The sequence below is a fragment of the Lissotriton vulgaris genome, chromosome 5 (assembly GCF_964263255.1).
Source record: "Lissotriton vulgaris chromosome 5, aLisVul1.2, whole genome shotgun sequence".
In the NCBI taxonomy this organism is placed as follows: Eukaryota; Metazoa; Chordata; class Amphibia; order Caudata; family Salamandridae; genus Lissotriton; species Lissotriton vulgaris.
The window spans coordinates 843,963,151-843,990,935 of record NC_141693.1 but is presented as its reverse complement, the minus strand read 5'-3'; the positions used below and the strand labels follow the sequence as shown (position 1 = coordinate 843,990,935).

General features: G+C 50.4%; 1 protein-coding gene across 3 annotated transcripts in view; it reads right to left on the bottom strand.

Moving 5' to 3' along the window:
* LOC147711676 (nucleolar RNA helicase 2-like) overlaps positions 1-27,785 on the bottom strand; it is a 490,700-nt gene that overhangs the window by 197,187 nt on the left and 265,728 nt on the right. The window lies entirely within an intron of this gene.

The following is a 27,785-nucleotide window of genomic DNA, read 5'->3' as shown; positions in this document are numbered from 1 at the left end:
GTCAGCGCCCATAGCAGTGGGCAAGGGACTCCTCCCCTGCCCTAAAACAGACCCGCCCACCCCCAACCAAACACTTCTGCTTTCTTGCAGTGCGACAAGCAGGAACATAAAATGGGAGTTTTAGAATGTTGTGTTTCTGCTTCTCGCACTGTGAGAAAGCAGTAGGGCGACGCTCCTCCACCCTAGTAGAGGAGCCGCCCTTGATAACATCACAAGAAGTGACATCACAGAAATTGACATCTCAGCACAATTGATCTTATTTGGCATCCCGAAGAGACCCAAGGTGGATATCAGTAATATGGACAAAAAGATAAATATACATATTAAATAAGTCCATATATTTTAAAACTCTATTAAATGGATTACATTTGTCACATTGGATGGAAAAGCTAGGTGCAGTTCTCACAAAAATGTACATTATTAACTCCTAGTTAACTGATTGTTTCCAGATGAGTGCAAGATTCAATTTCCAGTTTTGCCTTATAAAGGGGGGAGAACCTGTTAAGGTAATTTGGGGCGGGATCATTCAAATTATAAAATGACACAAGAGAAAATCTCACACCATGGAAATAATTGCAAATTTGAAAAGGCTCCCTTATTTTTCTGTGCCATTATTGTGCTACCTTAGGATGAAATTAATACTTCGTTATTTGTTTTAACATAAATCCTCTCACCAGTATCCCGCATACACATGCTAAGAGATGTAGGACAATCTTTTTTGTGTGTGGGCTCTTTCCTCGCCAGAATTATGTTAAGTGCAAAAACACAACGCATAGTACAAAATTACTAGAAACCATTGAAAACAAATAAAGATTGTACATAAATAAAAAAAGACTTGAAACAATCAAAACCACTGCTAAATCATACATTGACTTGAAGGTAAACTTCAGATTCAAGGGGTTTTCAAATCAACGTTTTTGATTTGGTGGTAGAACTGCAGGAAGTAGAAGTGGCCGTCTTTAGCGCTGGTGGAGCCCTGTGCGACAATGTTGGTGCCCCTCAATGACTTGCTCTGATACGGATTCCCTCACTACCACCCTTTAACAGTGCCACTCAAGTCTCCATAACCATATTCTCGCTCAGATGCATTTAATTTGATTTACAGCACCACTGATACCAGTTTAGGTTGTCAGAGAACTTATCACACAGTACATGGAAACAATCAATACGTGTGTAAATCACAATAGGTAATGTTACATGAGACAAAGGACTAGGAGTCACATTACAATCATACTAGTAGGCAGTATGGTGTATTAGTGATTGATCTGGAAAAACACAAACTCTGAATTTAGAATGTAATACCATGGTTCAGGGTTTTTTTTAATAACTAGAATTGATTTCTGTCCAAATTAACCCTTTTTGCAACATTGGGATAATCAAAGACTGGGGAAAAAACCATAACGCTGTAATTTATACCTTGCAGTTTACTTGCAGCTCTTCGATGACAGTTTATAGCTCATTGTTCAATGTTATGATTTTGACTTATAAACTGCAAGTAACAATAGCATCTCTCTGACAAAAGCAGTAACCCATTGGCCTATTTGAATTATGTGGATTTAGTGATCTGCATGGTACATGTTCTTTGCAGCAGGCACATTAACCCTCTGCGCTATCTTTAAAAGAAGTCAAAACTTCCACTTGACAAAACTCCATCTCTCTCTAGGAAGAACATTAATCATCTGAGTATTCATGACATTTTTATTGTGGCCAACATTGTTGGAGGCTGGGAAGGAGGCAACAAGTGCTTTTAGAAACATAATATACTCACAAACATGACGCCCCCACCGAAGTCAGCACTCAGTGCGATCTCATAGGTCGAACCGCCCTAGAGCCTTCCTGCTCAAGGGTCCTATGACCTCAATGACAGTCACTAGGGTGTGTGCTTCGAAGGCCTGCCCAAAAGACTCAAGTTGAGCTTCAGTAAGGGTTGTAATGGACAGGCCTTCAAGTTTAACCCACACTTGCCACCGCTATGGTCCACCTGCTGGTGCTCAGACACCATTCTTCTAAGGTCTTTTTCGGGGCCTACTAAATGTGCTCTCTTAGGAGAGTGGTCTGGTGGACTGGTCATGAAGGCCGAACCTGGTTCCCCAGTTCCAAATTTGGCAGCTCTGACCATAGTGCCACATTCTCTCCCTCACTGAACACCATACTGCCCCACTGGGAGAAACTCGCACTGCCTTCAACTACAAATCCAATTGCGCCCCGCTATAAACACCTGGAGGCGACCCAATTCAAATTAGGCAATATGCTGCCTAAAAAAAAAGTGACAACATCTTGGAAAAAGCAAACACTCAAAGAATGTAAGATTAATTAAAAGCATGTGAAATGTAAGCAGGAACAACATGGTTACCTTAACCCTTTTGCACTTATTTTTCAGAAATCAATGAGTGCTTTTGCATGAAAAGTTAAGGCCATGACTACAGGGCCGGAAGGGGCCAGTTTCAATGTCCATTGCTTATATCCTTACAAAACGTAAGCAATATAGTTCAAAAAGACCACATTCGTGAATACACAGCCTCTGCATGCATTTTGTTTTCCAATCCGCCCATCAAGCAGGTATTGCAGTACATCCAGGAATGGTGCACTTCCAAACCCGGGGAAAACAATGCTGTTCAGAGAAAGACAAGAAAACAAAAGTAGTGCTTGACTTGCAAACTCTGTAAAGTGGCACTAATGTGTTTTGGGTGTGAATAAAATCAATCTGGGCCCTTTTTGACCCACTCTGTCTTGCTTTAGTTATTTTTTACATTTTGAACCTTTTATTTCTCTTCATCCCAATGCTGCAGGTTGGAAGTGAAAAATGTCAGAAAAAAGACGAACTTTCCAGCAACAGTTTTTATTTTTTGGATTCATTTCACTGGAGAACAAATAAAGGAGTACTGGCTATAAGACCCAGGGAAAGGGGCACCACACCTGGACCTTGCAGCTTTCTATAGTGCTTACAGGCCCAGGGAAAGGGGGCCCCCTCCCCAGGGCCTTTGAAGCAGTGAGTCTGGCAGTTCTACATACATTAAGTTAACAAAAGCCAGTTGATCTGGCTGCTCCCTCCTCCCCTCACCCACCTCCCTTACCTGTGTCCGGCTGGTCCTGGAAACAAAGGGGCCTTCTGTCACCTGGCAACAAAATGCAGAAAGGGAATGGCCGGTACTAAACACAGGTGCTCCCACGCCCCTGACACTGATGCTGGCCAGCTGCTCTGCCTTCCCCCCCACCCCTGCACCCCCAGGAATGACAACACACCGTGATCAGCAAGGTCGACCCCAGCCTTGCATGTGTATTGTATTGTGATTGTGCGGGGAGGGGGCCCAGCTGGAGCAGATGGGCAATCTGTGAAAGTGTGGTCTTTCACAGTGAAGCGGTGGGGGACCCCTGTCTTGCAGCCAAGCGCGAGGCCTGGGCAGCTGCACACACTGCCCATGCCTAGCACCGGCCCTGGGTCCCGGGGAGGCGGGTGGGCGTGTGAGAGACTGCAGCTCTACATGCCAAGAACAGATGCATACTGGTAAGTAGCATTTTCCGTTCGAGGCATATGAACTGCAGATCTCACACTGAGCATTGACTATACAGCAGTATGTCCCCTAGCGGTGGTCGCCTGTATCTGTTGCAGTAGTTTGAAAGTTTTGAGGACAGCTTGGCCTACAGCAGCTTGCTGCTTTGCTTGCACATCAACACTATAGTGTTTGGTGAAGGTATGTGTTGTAGACCATGTTGCTGCTTTGCATATGTCTTCTAGGGGAATGTTCCCTAAGAAAGCCATAGAGGCTCCTAGTTTGCGTGTGGAATGCGCCCTAGGAGTATTTGTTAATGTACGTTTTGCTTTTTGATAGCATATTTGTATGCATTTTACAATCCACCTAGCAATTCCATCTTTGGCGATGGGGTTGCCTTTATGTGGTGGTGCAAAAGCTACAAACAATTGTTTTGTTTTACGAAAGGCTTTGGTCCTGTCAATGTAATAGAGGAGAACTCTTTTACGTCTAGGGTGTGTAGAGCTCTTTCTGCAACAGAGTCTCGGTTTTGAAAAATCACTGGCAACTCTACTGATTGGTTAAGATGAAATGGCGTGATGACTTTAGGAAGGAATTTTGGATTTGTTCGTAGGACCACTGTTACGGTGTAATTGTAGAAATGGTTCCATTATAGTGAAGGCTTGATTCTCACTAACTCTCCTGAGAGAGGTAATAGCAATGAGGAAGGCTGTTTTCCATGTGAGGAATTGAAGTTCACATTTGTGTAAAGGTTCAAAAGGGGGTCCCATGAGCCTGGTAAGAACAATGTTTAGGTTCCACACTGGAGAGGGTGGAAACCTAGGAGGAATGATTTTTTAATCCTTCCATAAATGCTTTGATTGCAGGTACTCTAAATAATGACAGATGCTGTCTATTTTGTAGGTACGCTGCAATTGCGGCCAGATGAAGCCGTATGGATGAATATGCTAGATTATATCTTTGTAAGTGTAGAAGATAGCAGATGATATTCTGGATAGAAGCATCCAGGGGATCCATTTGGTTATTGGTGCAGTAAATGGCAAATCTTTTCCATTTTGCTGCATAGCACACTCTAGTAGTAGGTCTTCTGGCTTCTTTAATGATATTCATACATTCTGGTGGTAGGATAAGATTCCTAGATTCAGTTGACTTGGATCTGGATGTCTGATGTCTAAATGGTTCTGCGTTAGCATGGATGGTGTCAGACACAGTCTTTGGTGTGGAACTAGAGAGTTTTCCAACAGTGTTGTGAACCACGGTTGGCGTACCCAAGTGGTAGCTACCAAGATCATTTTGAGAGACTGTTGTCTTAGCGTGCGCACTACTAGTGGTATCAGTGGGAGTGGCAGAAAAGCGTACGGAAATTTGCCTGACCATTTAATCCATATTGCATTGCCCTTGGACGACGGGTGTAGAAACCTGGCGGCGAAGGTTGGGCATTTTACGTTTGTGTGTGGCGAATAGATCTACATCTGAATGACCCCACTTCTGAAAGAATGGTAGGAGAACTTGCAGATGTAGTTCCCATTCGTGAATCTGTTGTGTCTGTCGACGTAACAGATCTGCTATCTGATTGTTAACTCCAGGAAGGTGTTCTGCCAATAGATATATTTTTTGTGGAATGGCCCATCTCCAAATGTTATGTGCAAGCTGGGACAGTTGTAGAGAGTGTGCCCCCCCCCCCTGTTTTTGTATATAGTACATGGCTGTCATGTTGTCCGTCGGATTAATACAGCTTTGTTTTGTACATGTACTTGGAAAGACTTGAGCGCTAAGAATATTGCTAGCAGCTCTAGATGGTTGATGTGGAGCTCTTTTTGATGAGTGGCCCATCTTCCCTGAGTTGTATGGTGAAGGAGATGGGCTCCCCATCTGTCAGGGATGCAGCTGTTGTAAGTACTATTTGTGGAACAGGCTCGAGGAACTGCCGTCCTCTGGACAAGTTTTTGTGTTCCACCATTGCAGAGAGAAATGTGTGCGGCTGTCCACCAACACCAGGTCTGTAAGTTGTCCTAGAGCCTGGTTCCACTGACGTGCTAGGCATTCTTGCAATGGGCGCATTTGCATTCTTGCATATGGTACAATAAAAATGCAAGATGCCATCATGCCAATTAGTTGCATGAACACTCTGGCTGGGAGAGAGTGTTGGTTCTGAAACCTTGTGACCAACGCCTGAATGCTGTGTATCCTGGCTGGACTGGGATACGCTAGAGCTTTAGACGTGTTTATTGTAGCCCCTAGGTATTGATGCACATGAGAGGGCTGAAGATGCGACTTGGTGTAGTTGATTGTGAACCCTAAGTCGCGTAATGTTTGAATCGTTTGAGATGTGTGTTGGACACAGTGATTGAATGACTTGGCTTTTATGAGCCAATCGTCTAGGTATGGGAAGACATGGATGTGTTGCCTCCTGAGATGTGCTGCTACTACTGCTAGACACTTTGTAAACACTCTTGGTGCAGTTGTGACCCCGAATGGAAGGACCTTGAACTGATAGTGTTGTCCTTGTATCACAAACCTTAGATACTTCCTGTGAGGAGGATGTATGGGAATGTGGAAGTAGGCGTCTTTTAGATCTAGTGTAGTAAGGAAGTTGCCTTGTTGCAACAATGGGAACACTTGTTGTAACGTGATCATATGAAAATGATCTGAGTGTATATACAGATTGAGGGGCCTGAGGTCGAGAATCTGTTTTAGTGGCCCGTCCTTCTTGGGTATTAGGAAATACAGCGAGTAATCCCCTGTTCCCTGTTGTAAAGGAACTATTTCTAATGCGCCCTTTTGAAGCAATTATAGAACTTCTTGTTTTAGCAGAGTAAGATGCTCTGTAGACATTAGACACTGTCTGGGTGATGTGTGTGGAGGGGTAGCTGTAAGTTGTAGGCAGTAGCCATACTGAATAATCTGTCTTACCCACTTGTCTGTTGTGATGGAATTCCAGGCGGGTAGTAACTGTGTTAGTCTGCCCCCTACAGGAGTGGAATGCTGTTGGGGAAGCCGAAGAAAGTCACTGTTTTGTGGTGGGAGAGGTTTAACTATTATTTCCTCGACCTCTCCCTTTATTGTTGTTGCCTCTATAGCCTCCTTGAAAATATCCTCTATTGGAAGATGTTTGTGTATTCGTTTTAAAGGAAGCTGAATTGTCTGCTCCAGCTTGTTAGGAGCCTCCTCTATGAAAGGAGCGACGAAAGGAGCCTCTAGCTTGGGTGGATTGCAGAGCTCCCATAGACTTGGCTGGATCAGTGTCCTTTTTCATTTTTTACAAGTGCTGTGTCTACCTCTGGTCCAAACAATTGTTGGTTAAATGGTTGATTTAAGATAGTGGTTTGCACCTCTTGCTTAAATCCTGAAATGCATAGCCGCGCATGACGTCTAAGGAGGACACTAGTGTTTATTGCTCTAGATGCAGTGTCTGCTACATCAAGTGTACATTTTATTGAGGCATTTGAGATTAGCTTACCTTCATGGATAAGGTAATTTGCCTGTGCTTTATATTGGTCAGGTAGATGTTGTAAAAGTGTCTCTAACTGATCACAGTAAGCCCTGTCATATCTTGCGAGGAGGGCTTGTGTGTTAGTTATGCGCCATGTATTGCTAGCTTGGGCAGCTATTCTTTTGCCTGATACGTCTATTCTTTTTGATTCCTTATCAGGGGGTTGTGCTTCACCTGATGTTTGGGAGTTTGCCCGTTTTCTAGCGTTTGAAACAACTAGGGAATCTAAGGGTAGCTGTCCTTTAATATAGGCAGAATCTCCAGGAGCAGGTCTGTACTTTTTCTCTTTTCTTGGGTTTATGATCCTAGCTCGTACAGGATCTTTAAACACTTCTGGAGCATGCTTAATGACCCCTTTAATCATAGGTAGAATTTGAACAAACTTTCGGGATTGTTCAAAAGTATCTAATAAAAAATCTTCTTCTGCCTCATCTGAGTGCATTGTGACATTATGATAGATGGCAGCCCCATTGAGTAAGTGTCCAAAAGCAATATTGTCTTCTGGAGGAGAAGGTTTGGATGGATATGTATGTGGGTCAGGAATATCTGGTACATCCTGTGGGTTTGGGTACTCCCAGTCTGGTGCATAGGGAAAAGGCTCATCTAGGTCTCCCCCTCCCCTATGCTATACTCCTCATCATTCTGAGGAGGTGTATGTGGTGAAGAATGAGGAGGAGAATTTTGAGGTGAAATGTTTGAAGGAGGAGGAGGTGAAGAAGGTACGGGAGAAGAAGGATGCATAGGAGATGAGGCAGGGTCCTTCTTGACAGGCACTGTAGGTGTAGGTGCTGAATCTGCCTTCCTTTTCCTGTGTGGTGTAGTGGAAACATGTCCTGTTTGAGGCTCAATGTAGATCCTTTTTTGTAAAAAAGTACCTTTTCTGGAAGAACTACTTCGGCGCTGATTTATTCGGTTCCGGGCATAGTTGGTGCTTGTCTTTAGCCTTAGGAGCTGTTGTAGGGTCCTTTGGCGTAGATTTCGGCACCGAAGACATTGTCTTTGGAGTCGAAGCCTGTTTTGTGGGCTTGTGAGCATCGGAAGCAGGCCTTATTGGTTTCGGCACCAAGGATATAGGCTTTGGATTGGAACGGTTTTAATCTGCTTCGAAGCCACGGAAGCAGGCTTCATTATTTTCGGAGCCGTCTGGTCTTTAGGAGTATACTTTCGTATTGTCTTTCGGAACCGGGACTTCCTTCGGTTTCGGTGCCGAGGGAGCTGGTGGTATCGGCACGTGCGGTTTGCTCGGTATGGAGCTACCGGAAGGCTTGAGTATTTTCTTCTGAGACGGGCTCGATGACAGGGCTTTCAAAGTATTTTTCCGGTCGCGACTGGGCTTAGAGGCAGAGTGGTGACCTTTGCCTTCGATTTATGTGTTGGGTCTGGGCAGCAGTACTCACGCGTTGACGCGAAGGAATGGAATCATCTGCCTCGGATACGATTTTGGAGATCGTCTGAATCTTCCTCTGAGACGCATGGTTCTTCGTCGAAGATATCCACTGGTTCTGGAGCCGATCTCTGCATATCGTGTCGACGGCCCTCCGAACCCGAATGGTCTTTTTAGATCGAAAGGCTGTGCAGGCTGTGCAGCTGGACTCGTCGTGATCTGGTGATAGGCACAGGTTACAGACCTCATGATGGTCACTGTGTGGAAATTTTGCTCCACACTCTGGGCATCTCTGAATGGCGTCCTTTCCATGACTTGTAGGCCTCACGGCGTGGATAGGCCCAACGACCAGCATCTACGACCGGAATCGAGCTGGTGAAGTCGAGTGGATGGTTTTCGATACTGAAAGTTGTTTGGCAAAGATTGAGTAAATGTTTACGCGTCAAAACTACTATTAAAGTAGATTTCGAACCAGAGCAGAAAAGTTACATCCGAACCCAGTGGCGGAAAAAAACAATCTAAAGATGGAGTCGATGCCCATGCGCACTATCTTTCAAGGGAGGAGTCACCAATCTCGTGCCTACAAAGACTTCTTCCAAGAAGACAACAACATGCAATCATTCGAGCCCAAAACCAGGTGGTGATCTAATGCTCAGTGTGAGATCTGCAGCTCATATGCCTCGAACGTAAGTGTTTTGTCTATCTGGTTTTGTCTTTTCAATAGGGTACATCATGGCACATCTTGCGTATAATGTGTTTAGCTTTCTTTGTGCGTAAGTCTTTGGAATTGAATCATGCGTCACTGCGAGAATACTTTTGGCAAGAACCGTGGGTCTGTCCTCATGACAATCTTTTCCTTGTGCACCTGAAAGTATGATTCTTGTAGTGTGAGTGCCTGCAATTCACTCTCAGTGCAGAGAAGTTATGTTCACCCGAAATTGTGTTTTTAGGGTGGGCATTTGGAATGCGGCCTTGTGCAATGGTTCCAAGGGTGCCTTCATTAACAGCGAGAAGGAAAATGCCACTTACCAGTATGCATCTGTTCTTGGCATGTAGGGCTGCTGACATTCATATCTTAGCTTGGTTGATATGCTTTATTTCGATACATAAAAATATCTTAAAAGCAGTACATACAATAAATCTTTAAACAAGCATTGGAAATGCAATAGGTCTCGCACCATTAGAGTTAGTGCTTTTAGAATTGTTTATGGGTTTTTTTGTAAATGTTTAGCATTTTTGTTTCCTGTAGCCAATGCTAAAGAATTACAAATAAAAAAAGCCATAACAATTTCTAAAAGCTCTAACTGAAATGGTCTGAGACCTATTGCACTGTGTGAGGGTGAGGGGTTGAGGGTGAGGGTGGGTGAGGGTGAGTGAGGGTGAGGGGTTGAGGGTGAGTGAGGGTGAGGGGTTGAGGGTGAGTGAGAGTGAGGGTGAGTGAGAGTGAGGGTGAGTGAGGGTGGGTGAGGGTGGGTGAGGGTGGGTGAGGGTGGGTGAGGGTGAGGGGTTGAGGTTGAGGGTGAGGTGTTGAGGGTGAGTGAGGGTGAGGGTGAGTGAGGTGTTGAGGTTGAGTGAGGGTGAGGGTGAGTTAGGGTGAGGGGTTGAGGGTGAGTGAGGGTGAGGGGTTGAGTGAGAGTGAGGGTGAGTGAGGGTGGGCGAGGGTGGGTGAGGGTGAGTGAGGGTGAGGGGTTGAGGGTGAGGTGTTGAGGTTGAGTGAGGGTGAGTGAGGGGTGAGGGTGAGTGAGGTGTTGAGGTTGAGTGAGGGTGAGGGTGAGTTAGGGTGAGGGGTTGAGGGTGAGTGAGGGTGAGGGGTTGAGGGTGAGTGAGGATGAGTGAGAGTGAGGGTGAGTGAGGGGTTGAGGGTGAGGGGTTGTGAGTGAGGGTGAGGGTGAGTGAGGGTGAGTGAGGGGTTGAGGGTGAGGGGTTGAGGGTGAGGGGTTGAGGGTGAGGGGTTGAGGGTGAGTGTGAGTGAGGGTGAGGGTGAGGGGTTGAGGGTGGTGAGGGTGAGGGTGAGTAAAGGATTAATTTGATTGCAAAAGGTATGGACCATTAAAGAATTAAGATCTAAGGTGGAACAAATAATACTCAAATAAAAAAATAAAAAAAATACCCTGTGCAAGCGTGCTACCAGTAGCAAATTATCAGTTGTTGTAGCCCTTTAGAATTAATGGAAACAGAAATGACATTATAGTTAACATGACAAGAGCACAAGTAGAGATATTGAACTACGATTTACAATGCGAGAGTTGGAAAGTTCTTGCATAGTGCATCCAATTAATGAGGGCACATTCTGGGGGAGTGCGAGCGAAAGTTGTTGTTACATACTCTCCCTGCTTTAGTGACTCCGTTGGACAATAAAAGTAAATGCATTTCTGCGTGGTATCTCTGAAATCGATGTAGCGCAGACGTACTCTCCTTTCACGTTAAAGTTTGATTAGAGGCACGACAACATGGGGTAAAAAAAAAACAACAGGCTTTTACCATCTCTCACATTTAAAATGACCAAATGTTGTTGAATAAAACGGCAAATGCTAGCAGTCAGCGATAACACGCCACCTCCAAAGCCACCACCACTGGGGGACCAGTTGGGCCAGGGGAGGCGGGGCAATAACTGATAGAAAGGGGTCATCCAAGTTCTGGCAGCCACGATCCAGCTGTGAGGGCGGGGAGGTAGTTTCAGGAGTACCAACTTCTGCCGAAGATCCCAACAGACACAGAGGGGGAGGAGAGCGGGCTGAGAAAGCAGATCTGGCCGGGTGAGTTGGAAAAGCCATGCTGGATCTCCACCCCCTCCATACACAGCAGAGGTCTACTTGCCAGCGGAAAGGCAGGGCACAAACAGGCAGCCCAGGTAAACACAGAAACAAAATAAGTTTCAGAAAAAAAGCAGTCTATGGTTACTAAACTCCACCATCCTATCGGCCACACTTCATTACAATTAAGCGAGCAGTGCGAATTCTTAACAAGCATTGGAAATGCAATAGGTCTCGCAGCATTAGAGTTAGTGCTTTTAGAATTGTTTATGGGTTTTTTGTTGTAAATCTTTTGCATTTTTATTTTTTGTAGCCAATGCTAAAGAATTACAAATCAAAAAAGCCATAAACAATTGTAAAAGCTTTAACTAAAAATCCTCTGAGACCTATTGCACTGTGTGAGGGTGAGGTGTTGAGGGTGAGTGAGGGTGAGGGTGAGTGAGAGTGAGAGAGGGTGAGGTGTTGAGGGTGAGTGAGGGTGAGGGTGAGTGAGAGTGAGAGAGGGTGAGGTGTTGAGGGTGAGTGAGGGTGAGGGTGAGTGAGAGTGAGAGAGGGTGAGGTGTTGAGGGTGAGTGAGGGTGAGGGTGAGTGAGAGTGAGAGAGGGTGAGTGAGGGTGAGGGTGAGTGAGGGTGAGGGTGAGTGAGAGTGAGAGAGGGTGAGTGAGGGTGAGTGAGGGTGAGGGTGAGTGAGGGTGATTGTGAGTTAGGGTGAGGGGTTGAGGATGAGTGAGGGTGAGTGAGGGGTTGAGGGTGGGTGCGGATGAGTGAGGGTGAGTGAGGGGTTGAGGGTGAGTGAGAGTGAGTGAGGGTGAGTGAGGGTGAGTGAGGGTGAGTGAGAGTGAGTGAGGGTGAGTGAGGGTGAGTGAGGGTGAGTGAGAGTGAGTGAGGGTGAGTGAGGGTGAGTGAGGGTGAGTGAGGGTGAGTGAGGGTGAGGGTGAGTGAGGGTGAGGGTGAGTGAGGGTGATTGTGAGTTAGGGTGAGGGGTTGAGGATGAGTGAGGGTGAGTGAGGGGTTGAGGGTGGGTGAGGATGAGTGAGGGTGAGTGAGGGGTTGAGGGTGGGTGCGGATGAGTGAGGGTGAGTGAGGGGTTGAGGGTGAGTGAGAGTGAGTGAGGGTGAGTGAGGGTGAGTGAGGGTGGGTGAGTGAGGGTGAGTGAGGGTGAGTGAGAGTGAGTGAGTGAGGGTGAGTGAGGGTGAGTGAGAGTGAGTGAGTGAGGGTGAGTGAGGGTGGGTGAGTGAGAGTGAGTGAGGGTGAGTGAGGGTGAGTGAGGGTGAGTGAGGGTGAGTGAGGGTGAGTGAGGGTGAGTGAGGGTGAGTGAGGGTGAGTGAGGGTGAGTGAGGGTGAGTGAGGGTGAGTGAGGGGTTGAGGGTGAGTGAGTGAGGGTGGGTGAGTGAGGGTGAGTGAGGGTGAGGGTGGGTGAGTGAGGGGTTGAGGGTGAGGGGTTGAGGGTGAGGGGTTGAGGGTGAGGGGTTGAGGGTGAGGGGTTGAGGGTGAGGGGTTGAGGGTGAGGGGTTGAGGGTGAGGGGTTGAGGGTGAGGGGTTGAGGGTGAGGGGTTGAGGGTGAGGGGTTGAGGGTGAGGGGTTGAGGGTGAGGGGTTGAGGGTGAGGGGTTGAGGGTGAGGGGTTGAGGGTGATGGGGTTGAGGGTGAGGTGTTGAGGGTGAGGGGTTGAGGGTGAGGGTTGAGGGTGAGGGGTGAGGTGAGGGGTGAGGGTGAGGTGTTGAGGGTGAGGTGTGAGGGTGAGTGTTGAGGGTGAGGTGTGAGGGTGAGGTGTGAGGGTGAGGTGTTGAGGGTGAGGTGTTGGGGTGAGGTGTTGAGGGTGAGGTGTTGAGGGTGAGGTGTTGAGGGTGAGGTGGTTGAGGGTGAGGTGTTGAGGGTGAGGTGTTGAGGGTGAGGTGTTGAGGGGTGAGGTGTTGAGGGTGAGGTGTTGAGGGTGAGTGTTGAGGGTGAGGTGTTGAGGGTGTGGTGTGAGGGTGAGGTGTTGAGGGTGAGGTGTTGAGGGTGAGGTGTTGAGGGTGAGGTGTTGAGGGTGAGGTGTTGAGGGTGAGGTGTTGAGGGTGAGGGTGTTGAGGGTGAGGGGTTGAGGGTGAGGGTTGAGGGTGAGGGGTTGAGGGTGAGGGGTTGAGGGTGAGGGGTTGAGGGTGAGGGGTTGAGGGTGAGGGGTTGAGGGTGGGGGTTGAGGGTGAGGGGTTGAGGGTGGGGGTGAGGGTGGGGTTGTGGGTGAGGGGTTGAGGGTGAGGGGTTGAGGGTGTGGGGTTGTGGGTGTGGGGTTGAGGGTGAGGGGTTGGGGTGAGGGGTTGAGGGTGAGGGGTGAGGGTGAGGGGTTGAGGGTGAGGGGTTGAGGGTGAGGGTTGAGGGTGAGGGGTTGAGGGTGAGGGGTTGAGGGTGTGGGGTGTGGGGTGAGGGGTTGAGGATGAGTGAGGGTGAGTGAGGGGTGGGGTGGGTGGGATGTGTGGGGTGAGTGAGGGTTGAGGGTGGTGAGGTGTGTGAGGGTGGTGAGGGTGAGTGAGGGTGAGTGAGAGTGAGTGAGGGTGAGTGAGGGTGAGTGAGGGTGAGTGAGAGTGAGTGAGGGTGAGTGAGGGTGAGTGAGGGTGAGTGGAGGGTGGTGAGGGTGAGGGTGAGTGAGGGTGAGGGTGAGTGAGGGTGATTGTGAGTAGGGTGAGGGGTGAGGATGAGTGGGGTGAGTGAGGGGTGAGGGTGGGTGAGGATGAGTGAGGGTGGTGAGGGGTTGGGGTGGTGCGGATGAGTGAGGGTGAGTGAGGGGTTGAGGGTGAGTGAGAGTGAGTGAGGGTGAGTGAGGGTGAGTGAGGGTGGGTGAGTGAGGGTGAGTGAGGGTGAGTGAGAGTGAGTGAGTGAGGGTGAGTGAGGGTGAGTGAGGGTGAGTGAGAGTGAGTGAGTGAGGGTGAGTGAGGGTGGTGTGAGTGAGAGTGAGTGGGGTGAGTGAGGGTGGTGAGGGTGAGTGAGGGTGAGTGAGGGTGAGTGAGGGTGAGTGAGGGGTGAGGGTGGTGAGTGAGGGGTGGGTGGTGAGGGTGAGTGAGGGTGAGGGTGGGTGAGTGAGGGTTGGAGGGTGAGGGGTGAGGGTGAGGGGTTGAGGGTGAGGGGTTGAGGGTGAGGGGTGGGGGTGAGGGGGTGAGGGTGAGGGGTTGAGGGTGAGGGGTTGAGGGTGAGGGGTTGAGGGGTGAGGGGTTGAGGGTGGGGGTTGAGGGTGAGGGGTTGAGGGTGAGGGGTTGAGGGTGAGGGGTTGAGGGTGAGGGGTTGAGGGTGAGGTGTTGAGGGTGAGGTGTGGGGTGAGGGGTTGGGGTGAGGGGTTGAGGGTGAGGGGTTGAGGGTGAGGTGTGAGGGTGAGGTGTTGAGGGTGAGGTGTTGAGGGTGAGGTGTTGGGGTGAGGTGTGAGGGTGAGGTGTTGAGGGTGAGGTGTTGAGGGTGAGGTGTTGAGGGTGAGGTGTTGAGGGTGAGGTGTTGAGGGTGAGGTGTTGAGGGTGAGGTGTTGGGGTGAGGGTGGGGTGAGGTGTTGAGGGTGTGTGTGAGGGTGGGTGTTGAGGGTGAGGTGTTGGGTGGGTGTGAGGGTGTGTGAGGGTGAGGTGTTGAGGGTGAGGGTGTTGAGGGTGAGGTGTTGAGGGTGAGGGTTGAGGGTGAGGGGTTGAGGGTGAGGTGTTGTGGGTGAGGGGTTGAGGGTGAGGGGTTGAGGGTGAGGGGTTGAGGGTGAGGGGTGAGGGTGAGGGGTTGAGGGTGGGGGTTGAGGGTGAGGGGTGTGGGTGAGGGGTGGGGTGAGGGTGTGAGGGTGAGGGGTTGAGGGTGAGGGGTGGTGAGGGGTGGTGGGGGTGAGGGTGAGGGGTTGGGGTGAGGGTTGAGGGTGAGGGTTGAGGGTGAGGGGTTGAGGGTGAGGGGTTGAGGGTGAGGGGTTGGGTGAGGGTTGAGGTGAGGGGTTGAGGGTGAGGGTGAGGGTGAGGGGTTGAGGGTGGGGTTGAGGGTGAGGGGTTGGGGTGAGGGGTTGAGGGTGAGGGGTTGAGGGTGAGGGGTGAGGGTGAGGGGTTGAGGGTGAGGGGTTGAGGGTGAGGGGTTGAGGGTGAGGGGTTGAGGGTGAGGGGTTGAGGGTGAGGGGTTGAGGGTGAGGGGTTGAGGGTGAGGGGTTGAGGGTGAGGGGTTGAGGGTGAGGGGTTGAGGGTGAGGGGTTGAGGGTGAGGGGTTGAGGGTGAGGGGTTGAGGGTGAGGGGTTGAGGGTGAGGGGTTGAGGGTGAGGGGTTGAGGGTGAGGGGTGGGGTGAGGGGTTGAGGGGTGAGGGTGAGGGTGAGGTGTTGAGGGTGAGGGGTTGAGGGTGAGGTGTTGAGGGTGAGGTGTTGAGGGTGAGTGTTGAGGGTGAGGTGTTGAGGGTGAGGTGTTGAGGGTGAGGTGTTGAGGGTGAGGTGTTGAGGGTGAGGTGTTGAGGGTGAGGTGTTGAGGGTGAGGTGTTGAGGGTGAGGTGTTGAGGGTGAGGTGTTGAGGGTGAGGTGTTGAGGGTGAGGTGTTGAGGGTGAGGTGTTGAGGGTGAGGTGTTGAGGGTGAGGTGTGAGGGTGAGGTGTTGAGGTGAGGTGTTGAGGGTGAGGTGTTGAGGGTGAGGTGTTGAGGGTGAGGTGTTGAGGGTGAGGTGTTGAGGGTGAGGTGTTGGGGTGAGGTGTTGAGGGTGAGGTGTTGAGGGTGAGGTGTTGAGGGTGAGGTGTTGAGGGTGGTGTTGAGGGGAGGTGTTGAGGGTGAGGTGTTGAGGGTGAGGTGTTGAGGGTGAGGTGTTGAGGGTGAGGTGTTGAGGGTGAGGTGTTGAGGGTGAGGTGTTGAGGGTGAGGTGTTGAGGGTGAGGTGTTGAGGGTGAGGTGTTGAGGGTGAGGTGTTGAGGGTGAGGTGTTGAGGGTGAGGTGTTGAGGGTGAGGTGTGAGGGTGAGGTGTTGAGGGTGAGGTGTTGAGGGTGAGGTGTTGAGGGTGAGGTGTTGAGGGTGAGGTGTTGAGGGTGAGGTGTTGAGGGTGAGGTGTTGAGGGTGAGGTGTTGAGGGTGAGGTGTTGAGGGTGAGGTGTTGAGGGTGAGGTGTTGAGGGTGAGGTGTTGAGGGTGAGGTGTTGAGGGTGAGGTGTTGAGGGTGAGGTGTTGAGGGTGAGGTGGTGAGGTGTGAGGGTGAGGTGTTGAGGGTGAGGTGTTGAGGGTGAGGTGTTGAGGGTGAGGTGTTGAGGGTGAGGTGTTGAGGGTGAGGTGTTGAGGGTGAGGTGTTGAGGGTGAGGTGTTGAGGGTGAGGTGTTGAGGGTGAGGTGTTGAGGGTGAGGTGTTGAGGGTGAGGTGTTGAGGGTGAGGTGTTGAGGGTGAGGTGTTGAGGGTGAGGTGTTGAGGGTGAGGTGTTGAGGGTGAGGTGTTGAGGGTGAGGTGTTGAGGGTGAGGTGTTGAGGGTGAGGTGTTGAGGGTGAGGTGTTGAGGGTGAGGTGTTGAGGGTGAGGTGTTGAGGGTGAGGTGTTGAGGGTGAGGTGTTGAGGGTGAGGTGTTGAGGGTGAGGTGTTGAGGGTGAGGTGTTGAGGGTGAGGTGTTGAGGGTGAGGTGTTGAGGGTGAGGTGTTGAGGGTGAGGTGTTGAGGGTGAGGTGTTGAGGGTGAGGTGTTGAGGGTGAGGTGTTGAGGGTGAGGTGTTGAGGGTGAGGTGTTGAGGGTGAGGTGTTGAGGGTGAGGTGTTGAGGGTGAGGTGTTGAGGGTGAGGTGTTGAGGGTGAGGTGTTGAGGGTGAGGTGTTGAGGGTGAGGTGTTGAGGGTGAGGTGTTGAGGGTGAGGTGTTGAGGGTGAGGTGTTGAGGGTGAGGTGTTGAGGGTGAGGTGTTGAGGGTGAGGTGTTGAGGGTGAGGTGTTGAGGGTGAGGTGTTGAGGGTGAGGTGTTGAGGGTGAGGTGTTGAGGGTGAGGTGTTGAGGGTGAGGTGTTGAGGGTGAGGTGTTGAGGGTGAGGTGTTGAGGGTGAGGTGTTGAGGGTGAGGTGTTGAGGGTGAGGTGTTGAGGGTGAGGTGTTGAGGGTGAGGTGTTGAGGGTGAGGTGTTGAGGGTGAGGTGTTGAGGGTGAGGTGTTGAGGGTGAGGTGTTGAGGGTGAGGTGTTGAGGGTGAGGTGTTGAGGGTGAGGTGTTGAGGGTGAGGTGTTGAGGGTGAGGTGTTGAGGGTGAGGGGTTGAGGGTGAGGGGTTGAGGGTGATTGATTGTGAGTGAGTGAGGGTGAGGTGTTGAGGGTGAGTGAGTGAGGGTGAGGTGTTGAGAGTGAGTGAGGGTGAGGTGTTGAGGGTGAGGAGTTGAGGGTGAGGGGGTGAGGTGTTGAGGGTGAGGGGTTGAGGGTGAGGGCGGGTGAGGGTGAGGGGGTGAGGGGTTGAGGGGGTGAGGTGTTGAGGGTGAGTGAGTGAGGGTGAGGCTGAGGTGTAGAGTGTGAGTGAGAGTAAGAGTGAGGGTGATTGAGGGTTTCAGTGTTAGTGAGGGTGAGGTATTGAGGGTGAGTGAGGGGAAGGGTGATTGAGGGATTGAGAGTTAGTGAGGGTGAGGTGTTGAGTGTTAGTGATGGTGAGGTGTTGAGGGTGAGTGAGGGTGAGGGGGAGTGAGGGGGAGGCGTTGAGGATGAGTGAGGTGTTTAGGGTGAAGTGTTGAGGGTGTGGGTGAGGAATTGAGGGTGAGGGAGGGTGAGTGAGGGTGAATGGTTGAGGGTGAGTGATTGAGGGTGAGGGGTTGAGGCTGATGTTTTGTGGGTGAGTGAGGGTGAGATGTTGATGGTGAGTGAAGGTGAGGTGTTGGGTGAGGCGTTGAGGGTGAGTGAAGTTGAGGGTGGTTGAGTGAGGATGAGTGAGAGTGAGGGTGAGTGAGGGTGAGTGAGGAGTTGAGGGTGAGGTGTTGAGGGTGAGTGAGGGTGAGGTGTTGAGGGTGAGTGAGGGTGAGTGAGTGTGTGGTGTTGAGGGTGAGTGAGGATGAGTGAGAGTGAGGGTGAGGGGACAGCGGGTTATATATCCTCCTGGTGGTAAGACCAAGGCTGAAAACAGCGTCCAGTAGATTTGTAACTAGAAAGAGTTATTCAACTTGAATTGACAAAACTACACGTCCCAGAATGCAAAGCTGCCATGAAATCATGCGAGTCAAATATGACTGTACCTTTCTGAACATAGGACAAGTGCAGTACAGAGATTGTTTATAGTAAATGTTGAAAGACATAGTAGCGCTCCCTCTAGGATTGCCATAAGCTCTTCTATGAAAACTAAAAAAATAGCAATGTCTAACAGAGTTAGAGGCATGCAGTATCACTTGTGAGAAATGTGTAGTCTCTTCTGCAGCTAGCAAAACTGTGGAGGGATTAGTCAAATGGAGTATAAACGAGAAAATGCACCCCCTCCCCCGCACATCTGCAAGACGGGACTGGGCAGTTTTACATCAGTCAGAGAAGACCTGTCATCCTTGCAGCCTCAAGTCACATATAACAAAAAGAACAGACTATTGGAATGCAATGCTGCTGTGCAAAACAGAAATCACTTATTTTACAGGAATTCACATGCCCGTGAGTGAGACCACCGCAAGAAAATGTACAGTTTGAAGGAGAAAACATGTAACCGGTCCCAATCGCTGGGATGTGTGTGGGTGCAAGCGTGGGCAGGGGGCACAAACATTGCCAACAGTAAGAGATTCTCCCGTCGGCCTGCAAGGACGCTCCCAGGGCCACATGCACTACAAATAAGGAAGAAAAAAAAATGACATGCGCACGCCCCTCCCCCAGAAAAGCAAACACTATCGGCAGACGTCCCAGCCATGACCTCATTAGAAAGAATTGCGCCCGAGGTGGGGGCCGCGGGCGCTTACCCTCATCCCATGCCACAGCTCTGCTCGGTTCTGTTCCAATCGGTTAATTTTGTAGGAAATAAACCGAAATTATTATTATTATTATTATTTTTTAGAAAAGTCATAGCACAAGAGTAAATATGAGTGAGCATTATGGTGCTGCGAAAAAAAAGTGCAGGGCCTCCGTATTTAATCTGAAACGTGTAAAAGCTACCAGCCAGCGCTAAAGTGCGTTATTGACATGCACATTTCACTCTAGCCTTGACCACCTGAAATAGGCTACGTTAAAACACAAACACCGATCACTACTTTTAAACTGAATTACGGAATTAACATGGATGTTATTTGTATATACACGTTTGGCGGGTTTCAGCTAAACAGGCAGCTTGAAACGTCAATGCAAATGAAGACCAACAGCATACATACATTTTAGTGCGAGATTTATTGTCCACGCTAATTCTATTTAAATATATTGATCCTTAATGGAAATAGTACAACGCTTAACACGAACCAACCGAGCGAATAACATTCCGGTGTATATGGCATTTTTAATGCAAATATACGACAGCTTAAAAATATCACAGAGCACACACGCGTGCATTTATCACATTAGAAATTGTGGTTTGTTGTCGTCCGGTAGCGGCAGGCAGGCAGGGGAGGAGAGGAGGAGGGGGGAGGAGAGTAGGGGAGGCACGGCGGGAGGAGAGGAGGAGGGGGGAGGAGAGTAGGGGCGGAACGGGGGCGGAGAGGGGAGAGGTGCGAGTAAAATAAACAAAAAAAAAGAAGCCGGAGGGAAGAGAGGGGAGGGGGGAGGAGAGCGAAAGGATCGGAGACACGGCGACAGGCGGGTAAAATAAACACAAAAAAAGCCGGAGGGAAGAGAGGGGAGGGGGGAGGAGAAATGCGACACGGCGGGAAGGGGAGGGGGCGGAGCGGGTCAAATAAACAAAAAACAAGCTGGAGGGAAGAGAGGGGAGGGGGGAGGAGAAGTGCGACAGGGGAAATGCGAGACGGCGGGAAGACGGACATGCACGCGCCCGTGACTTTTAAGGTCAATGCGCATGCGCATAAGCTTAATGCGCATGCGCATTGACCTTAAAAGTCACGGGCACTGCAAGGAATCGCCGCGATTCCTTGCAGTGCAGATAAAGAGTGGATAACTCGCAATACTCTCGCCTTGCTCGATGCGCATGCGCATCGACAGGCGAGACCTAAAAAGCGGTAAGACATCGTAGGTAAAATCCTACCTATGAACATTCTGTGTGGTTTTAGTTTACATGTGTGCCCCGATCGCACTCTCATGTTCTTAGAATGCATGTAAATAAAAACAAGCATTGCTAAAGGCAATGCAATGCTTTAGGTGGAGACCTAAACGGGGGTCGGGGGCAAAGCCTCTCGCAGCCAGAGCACCCCCAGCCCTTTGAAGCCGTGTGTACAAAGAACGCCTGGAGGGATGGCGTCGTGGAGGGGGGCATTTGAAGCTGTATTTTCCCCCACTTGGCCCTGCTCTTTGAAGAGTAGAAAGAAGAACGGTGTGAGGGCGAGGGTCATTGACCAGGGCTGGCTGCACGAGGGCCTCATGGCGTGGGGTGATTGGAACATCTGAACCCACAGCGCAGCGCATTAATTAGCTGTGCCCTCTCTTTCATTTGGCAGCTGGAGCTTTGTGCACCCACGTTTTTGTTGCTCATTTGCGCATTAAGTCCACCCAATGCAATAGGCCGAGTCGGCTTTGTAATGGCAAACCCCAGGGCATGTACGCTTTGAGGCTTCATCAATGCAATGACGCTGATGATGCAAGAAAGTGCTCCCGGGTATATTTAAACGGCTGCGACACAGGGACAGAAAACGTGCTAGCTTTGACCTTAGTTTCCAAACATGGACATTTATCAGCTCCTACAACCAGATGCACTGGGTGATCCTCGGCAGGCCCCCCCAATTCGGCTTCAAGGTGAGCATGGTTAAAAGCTTTGGTGAACTGTATAGAAATTAGCACAGGGGATGGCAGAAAGAAAGCTGCATTATTTTCTGTTGAGTTGACAAATGATTTTATTACGTAATCAGGATTCTGTCATACTTGTCCGCTGTAACAGAGAAGTTTGGTTTAACAATAGCATTTTTTTTTAAATACATGTTGCTTTTAGCTAACTATGTGGTACACAGTCATCAATCACGAACGGGTGAAAGGCAGTTGTCAGCACGTTTCTAGGCTGGTCTTTATGGATAGACACATAACCCATGTTAATTGCCTAATATTCCATAACAACCCATTCATTAAAAGAAGCCCCTTCAGCACCTATGTGCAATAGCCGAGAAACGCGGTTAAAACGGTACAGTCTAGAGAGGTGCAAAGCTCGGAAGGGACTTTGTCCTAAACACTTACAAATACTATTCCACATCAACAGACCTAATTTTAGGGTAGTGTGAGGGCTATATATGTTATGATAGACAGATAGTCCCACTGGACGTTCCCAGTCGGGAGAAAGCGTAAATAATAATAAACCGGGAGATCTGCAGCCTCCTAGCCTGGAGAACGGGAAGATGGAGGGCATTTCTGTGGGGAGGGGGGGGGGGAGAAATGCGACACGGCAGGCAGGGGAGGGGGCGGAGCGGGGAGAGGGGAGAGGTGCGACACGGCAGGCAGGGGAGGAGAGTAGAGGAGGAGGGGGGAGCACGGCACATCTGTTGGTTACTCCTGTTGCCACCTCGCTCCATGTTGGTCGGCCACAACTAAGAGTTGAAGTCAGTTAACTGTCACTAAAGCAAATTAACTATTGCACCTGGAACTAGTGATCTGTAATAGGAAACCCCACAACTGAAAACTGCATTTTTTTAACCTGGATTTGTAAAGAGTGCTTTGCTAGAGCGGCGAAGCTTCCTTTAGTCTGCACACAAAAATATGTGTCCAAATGCAGGATTTGTGACCGATATATGAACTGTGAAACTAGGAGGCACCAGTTTAATACTAGCTTCCATATGCTCCACCACAAAGAGTGATCTTAGACAAGTCATAATCTCTCGCTGCCACTTAGCTTAACCATTTTCAAGACCTGAGAGCATTTGAAATGGGCTGCGTGGTCAATATTAACAATGTAAAGGAAATGGGATGCTTGCCTTTCTATATCGGAGCATGCAGGCCTCGGTTGCTATAATCTCACCTTACAAAGTGGTCAACGGTGAGTGAGCCGTTCACAGTTTAATAGAGTGATCGGGAAAGCCCGTGCTGCTAAAATGGCGGCACCCCGCAGATTGCTCTCCTGAAGCTGGCTGCCTGATGGAGTGGAGAGCGGGCGGGCAGAGAGAGTGAGGGGGCGGAGCGGGGGTGTGGGAGGAGTGCGGCTGGCTGCCTGATAGAGTGGAGAGCGGGCGGGCAGAGAGAGTGAGGGGGCGGAGCGGGGGTGTGGGAGGAGTGCTGGAACAGACGGGAGGGGAGGAGAGTAGGAGGAGGAGTAGGGGAGGCACGGCCTAGCGGCCGTGCAATCAAGAAGTGAGGGGGCGGGAGAGTAGGCAAGGCAGGCGGCTGGGGCATGTGCACGCGCTTTTAAGCTCAATGCGCATGCGCATTGAGCTTAAAAGTCACGGGCACTGCAAGGAATCGCCACGATTCCTTGCAAGTTAGATAAAGAGTAGATAAGTCCCAATACTCTCGCCTTGCTCGATGCGCATGCGCATCGACAGGCGAGACCTAAAAAGGCATTCACCAAATGTACATAACAATACATCGAGACATAAAAAGGACAATAAAACATTAGGATATGTACAGTTAAAAAAGAATTAAATTGATGTGTACAGTTAAAAACGAATTAAATTGATACAGAAAGCCTATTTGATCGGATCAACCAAGACCATTTTTAAAATTTTGAGACGCCACAAACTACAGGGGGGGGGGGGGAGTGTGTTAGTAGAATGCGTAGGGCCACTGAATATTGGCGGGTGCCAAATGATCTGCACACTGGTTTGAGCCAACGCTTTCTTGGGTTACAATAGTCTGGGCATTCAAAAAGGATGTGGGCAACAGTCTCCACCCTCGAAGAACATAGGGCACAATAGGGGGAGTGCTGGGAGGTCAATTTCCATCTCAATATCAAATAGCCTACTGGTAGGGTACCCACCCTAAACCTAAAGTACAGAGCCCCATCAAATGCGATGGAAACCAAGTCAAGATAGGGTTCGTAAGCCACCACGTCTTTGATTCGTAGGAAAGCTGCAGTGGAATTGCAGTGTCGTGGGTTGCTAATGAGTTTGAAAGAGACCCAATCCCAGTACAGTTTCTTCAGGGTGGCTTTGGGTGGGGCAGAGCGAGTAACCCATGCTTCGCCCAATCCAAACTCCCCCAAAAGGCTTTTGACATCCCTCAACCACTTTACCCTGTGCCAACCCTCCATGGCCATCACCTCGGACAGGCCCTCGGCGTATGAGGCGAGTTCTGGGACCCTCCACAAACGAGCCCACAACAACAGGGGCCGTAGTCGTGCCTGATCTGCGATCGATCTACATCCCACGTCCAATAGTACAGGGACTGTGGGTGTGCTCAAGGGGAGAGCCATTAGGTCTTTCAAAAATTTGCTCTCCACTTTGGCTAATACCTCCAAATTACAAGTGCCCCACAGCTCAGCCCCATATAGTGCAGCGGTGACCCCTCTAGCTTTATAAATATCAATAACAGGGGCCATACATTGTTTGGGTGAATAACAGTGTTCCCTAAGTAACGCACCGCCCACCCTTTTGTGGCTGAGAAGCATTTTATTAATATGCGGGGTCCAGCTCATGGAGTCACTAAGCCGGATTCCCAGGTAGTCAAACTCTGCTACCTTCTCCAATGGACAGTCATTCAGGACCGGTGGACGCCCTAGTTTCCTGGGGGGATTCATGACCAGATATTTGGTCTTATCAATATTGATCACCAGTCCCCTCAGGGAACAGAACTCCTGGGAGCGGTCGAGAAAGGCAGTCTTCAGGTCTAGGAAGGCCAAATAAAGACTGCCCTTGCCCAGCACTACCACCTTCCAGTGCAGGAGCATTAATCTGAAGGCCTGTTCAATAGTTCCAGTTCCCGACCGGAAGCCCGCCTGGAGGTCTGACAGAATCTTATCATCTACCCATTGAAGGAGCCTCCCCAGGATCGCCTTCCCTGCCACCTTCTGGGAGGAGTCAATGAGGCTTATGGGCCTATAGTTGGCAGGGCTGTCCCGACATCCCTTTTTGAATATCGGGACAACCTCCGCCCCTTTCCAAGAATCGGGTACAGGACCTCCCCCCAGAATTGCGTTCAGTAGGGAGGCAACCAACTTGCCCCATTCTTTGGGGAAGGCTCGTAGCAGGTCGCCAGGAATCCCATCTGGTCCTGCAGCTTTTAGTGGGACTAGGGTCTTTATTACGGCTTCGACCTCCCTGGCGGTGAAGGCATCGTGGAGATCTACCATTGCCTCTACCACCGGGGATGAAGTATCGCTGTTGGCCCCGCCAGGTAAGGAATAGAGGGCCTCAAAGTGGTTATACCAACTCTGAGCTGGAATGTTACAAGTGACCAACGTGGCTACCGGCCTATCCCTATTCCTGACCAGGCTCCAGAAACCCCTGGCGTCCCTTCCTATGCTAGCTGTCAAAAGGTCTGCCCAAAACTTCTCCCACTCCTTTTTCGCTACCCTCAATGTCCGGTAATAATCCTTCCTTGCAAGCCTGGTAGCTACTTGAGATTTAGATTTGACTGCTCCCACCAAGGCTTTTTTCATAGCCCTACATTTTTTTGTGTACCATCCCTGTTTGGTAGGCGGTCTCTCCCTGGTGTAAGCTCCCAAACATCTACCAGGAAGAATAAATAAGTTACTTAATTCCCTGGTTAGGTTACAGAAGGTCAATTGGGGGAGGGGTTTCTCCCTTCCCTTAAGCCACTGGGGAGAGAGGACAAGAGAGGAGATTGTGATCACTCAATTGTCGACATGTTCTCCATATCCCTTAGATCACCCCATAAACGTACATCAAGAAGGATATAATCTATTCTAGATGTATGATTTGGCCTATTATAGGTGTGGGCCCCTATCAAATCTGATTTCGACCTCCCATTAACTGCCCTCAAGTCAAATTCCGTATTAAGGGAGTTAATCTGTAGACCCACTTGAGTCCACCTCTTGATGGGGGGCAAGGTCAGAGCGGGGATCCCCCGCCTTGAGTCCTCCTCATCTGTGCCTAATACATCATCCGTATCAAGGGGCTCGAACGTGCAATTGAGGTCACACGCCACCAAGATGTGGGATTTAGGGAACTGGATCCGCCACAGCTCTCTCGCCGCGGAATACGGGGCCATCTCCAGCCTCCAACTGATCCAGGGTTCCTATTCCGCTGCCCCTACTTGATCTCCCAGGGGACGCGTTATCTCCAAGTACAATAATAGGTGCCATTGGGCTGTCAACCAGGATGTCGCCAACTGCTGATACTTTAAGGGCTGTGCCAACTACACCCGTACTCTGTGCCCGGGTAGCCTCCCCATTGTGGACATCGGCTCAATATCCTGGAGGGCTCCAGTCAAACCCAGGCCAGGTAGCACATGGGTGAAGCTAGGGACCAACTGGATTATCAAGATAAGATGGACCACTACTCCAGCCCCTGCCAGGATATGGGCAAATGGAGATTGCAGCAGGCCTTGGGTAAAAATAGGTCAAATCTACTACACCAATGCTGGGACCCCCATTAGTGTCCCTATGGTTACAAATAACTTGTGCTACTCTACTGTCTTTGAAATTGACGATCACACAGTCCCCCGGCCGGGTCTTTGATCGCTGTTGCGGACTGTTGGCCTCCTCTGGCGTTTCTGGAAGGGCTTCCGGAACTGCTGCTGCTGTTGCTGCTGTCCGGAAGTCTGCCCTCGCCCTCTGCATGAAGTTCTGAACCGTCTCTGGAATGGGCGGAAGTTCTTCTCAGGCTTCTCTAACCAGACAGCCGTCAGGGTTTCGGCTTCTGCTTTCATACGGGCCATTTCATCGTCCGCATGCTTGCCGAACAGGGTTTCCCCCCAGAAAGGCAGGTTGGCCACCCGCTGTTGCGCCTCCGGTTTGAGTGAGGTTAGACGAAGTCAAGCGTGACGCCATTGATTGATGCCGTGGCAGTATCCGTGCGCCGCCAGAAGAGATACATCAGCCGCCGCGCTGATGATCTGGTTCGACACCATCATCCCCTCACTTAATATCTCCAGAAAGTCCTCTTTCTTGTCATGAGGGAGGAGCTCAGCGTACTGCTGGAGGGACTCCCATAGGGCACGATCATATCGCCCCAGCAGAGCCCCGGCACTTTCAGCCTTCATGGTGGTAGCTGCCATCCCACAGACCTTTCTGCCCGCCGAATCCAGCCAACGGCTGTCCTTATCAGGCGGTACTGTCGAAGGAGTGGTGGCATGCTGCTTCTTAGCCGCTGTCACAATAACTGAGTCTGGTGTTGGGTCCATTCGAAGAAAAGCCGGGTCAGATTCCGGAGCCCGGTATTTCTTGATGAGCCTGGAGGGAGCTGCCTTTGTCACCGCCGGAGTGAGAAACAACTCCTTGGTGGGCTCCTCCAATCCTGGTACCAACAGAAGCAGCGGTCGAGACAAATGCTTCTTGTGAAGCGTCTGGAAGATCACGGTCGTCGTAGGTGTTGGCCGCACCCCTCAACAGCACTTCCTGGAAGGAGACGATATCGTCAACGGGTGACACCCTCGTCCCTGGAGACTCAGATAGCGTCGGTGAATAATCCTTGGTGGAAGAGCCTGTGCGGGATCTGGATCTGCGCCTCCTGTGGCGTCGTCTAGATCGAGATGACGACTGGCCACGGCTCTGCGACCTCCCTCTCCGGCTGGAGCGGGAGCACGATCTTCTCGGCCTCTGCCGAACTGCAGGCCATGTCGGCCTAGCCGGGACACTCAGCTGAGGGGTCCCTTTAGGTGGCGTTGGATAACGTGGCAACTAGGCCGTCCGGGGTGGAGGCACCAGTGGAGGGACAGAGGGAAGAGGCGGTGGGGGTTGCGGAGGCAGACCCTTCGGCAAAGGAGGAGGGGTAGGCGTCCTAGGTTTAGTAGGCGTATACACCACTGAGTACCACGAGCCCGGTGACTGTCTTCTTCCTTGGCGACGATGGCGAACCAATCGGTGACCTCCTAGCGTCAGGACTCCTCCTGCGCTTCCTTGGCATCAAAGAAAGTCTTCGACGTCTACCGGTGGCGCCTCCTCGAGGGCGAACGCCGAGAACGCCTCCTCGACGGCGAACGCCCCCTCGACGGCGAGGATCCCCCTTGACGCCGATCTTCTCCTCGTCACCGACGGCGAACGCCGGTGTCGCCTCGACGGCAAGCGCAGACGCCGGGCCTTTTCCTGACGATGACTCAACGATTACGTAGACGACTATGCTGTCGACGGTGGTCTGTTCAGCTCCCTCGACGCCGAATGTAGACGCCGCTTCTCCCCAGAGCCCAGAGGAGATGGGGAACAGACCGTTGTCATCCCACTCGACGACGCAATAGACGCTGGCGGAGTATAGGGACGTAACGTATAGTTTCTTACCGTATAGTTGCTTAACAGTCTGTGTAGTTTTGCAGCTTGAAGACTTTCTGGATTCACTATGCTTTGCATTATTCCGCCATCTAGAGGTTAGGTCTGGAATTATAGTCTCTTATCTCTTTTTCGTGGCCCAGGTAGGCGTCTACATACCACCATTTGGTGTCCTTCGTGACTTCGACTTTTGGTCGCCATCTTCGGATACTTTTTTCTTGTTTTTGTGCTATTCTTGTTTTCCCTCTTATTGTCTAAAGTCTTCATTTGAATCCCTTTGCTCCTGTCTCATCTTTCTGTCGGAGGAGGGTGGGTTCGCTAGTGAATCCAGAAAGTATTCAAGCTGCAAAACTACA